Consider the following 1114-nt stretch of genomic DNA (forward strand, 5'->3'; position numbering starts at 1 on the left):
GCTCGGGTACTTACTGGTAGGCACACTCCCCAGTTTCTAATTGGTTGATGCCACAGGAAACCAAAGTGTCCCTCTACACAATGAGATGTTGTCTCTATTTTTGATTTTACAGGTCTTAGTCCACAGCAAGATCACACATTGGCAATTCTGTGAGCTTGACTCTGACTGTATTGTTGAAAAACTTATTTCCATCTCTCTACATCATGGTTAAGGATCCCTTCCAGGCACAGAAGCAATCCTGTGTCTGCTCTGATCTGAATGAAAGGTCTGGGGGCCAGAGGTGAGTCTTAGTTGGTATACTGCTTGCCCCCCATGCAGAGAGCCCTGAGCTTGGTTCCTAGCGCCACATGCATCCAGCATAGTACTGTACTCCCAGAACTCTGGAAGTTGAGACAGAAGCAAGGTCATCTTAGGCTACACAGTGAGTTTGAGGTTAGCCTGAGATACTTGAAAATTTATCCCCAAAATTTAAATAAGTAAGCAAACAAATGACACATGAAGCAACTAACTGCACCTCAGAGAACTCAATCTCTTTATGCATATTCATTACTATCTTCATCGTGCATATTCATTAGTATTCACTCTTATGCATATTTGTTATTCTCTTGCTTCATGAATATTCATCATTCCCTTCACTCATGCATATTCATCACAGCAGCAGCCTTTCATTAGTTCCAATTTAGAACTCCACTAGGTATTTTGGCAGATTTTTAAATTTTAATGTTTTCTCAACTAGAACAACAAAGAGAAAATTACTGCATGAGACTTTTAAAGACATCTCAGGAAGCCTTCAGAGTAATAACAGGTCTGCAGAGACCAGCAAGCACTTACATGAATTTGAGAAGGGGTGGGATGGGGCTCAGTGACAGAGCACTTGCCCATGCGTGAGGCCTAGGTTCAAGTCTCACAACTGCAAAAATTAATGAATAAATACAAAATAGGATAAAATGTTTTTTTTTTTTAACAGAGAAAAACTAGACCCTCTTGTTACATTTGTAGCTCTTTCAAGAATCCTCAGATGAACCCAGCAAGGTATGGTGCCTTTAATCCCAGCACTTGGGAAGCTGAGGCAGGTGGATCTCTGTGAATTTGAGGCCAACCTGGTCTACATGGC

This window comes from Microtus ochrogaster, linkage group LG4 (genome assembly GCF_000317375.1).
Source record: "Microtus ochrogaster isolate Prairie Vole_2 linkage group LG4, MicOch1.0, whole genome shotgun sequence".
NCBI classification, from domain to species: Eukaryota; Metazoa; Chordata; class Mammalia; order Rodentia; family Cricetidae; genus Microtus; species Microtus ochrogaster.